This window comes from Berghia stephanieae, chromosome 5 (assembly GCF_034508935.2).
Source record: "Berghia stephanieae isolate SIO BIC M18660-M18661 chromosome 5, UCSD_Bste_1.3, whole genome shotgun sequence".
Taxonomy (NCBI): domain Eukaryota; kingdom Metazoa; phylum Mollusca; class Gastropoda; order Nudibranchia; family Aeolidiidae; genus Berghia; species Berghia stephanieae.
Window position 1 is genome coordinate 52,620,221 of NC_088364.1, and position 317 is coordinate 52,620,537.

General features: G+C 38.5%; 1 protein-coding gene across 1 annotated transcript in view; it reads left to right on the forward strand.

Moving 5' to 3' along the window:
• Window positions 1-294: 294 nt before the first annotated feature.
• LOC144973176 (uncharacterized) overlaps window positions 295-317 on the forward strand; it is a 70,641-nt gene continuing 70,618 nt past the window's right edge. The window contains exon 1 of the mRNA XM_078915300.1: window positions 295-317. This exon is cut by the window's right edge and continues 137 nt beyond it. The gene's annotated coding sequence lies outside the window, so the exon portion shown is untranslated.

Sequence of the window (317 nt, forward strand, 5' to 3'; positions counted from 1 at the left end):
ATCATCATCATCATCATCATCATCATCATCATCATCATCATTAACATCATCATCATCATCATCATCATCATCATCATCATTATCATCACACCCTCTATCAAAAGTATCACCAAGAGAACAACAACAATAACAACAACAACAACAACAACACACACACACACATATTACCTTGCCAATGTGAAGATCAGTTATCACAGCTCAAACGACCTTTTCTGGCGAATGTGCAAATTTCAGGTAACTAGACAGATCGGCTCTCGATAACACTATAGAAAACCTTACCTGTACCTACTGTACGTGAGTACATGCGAGTGGTGGTC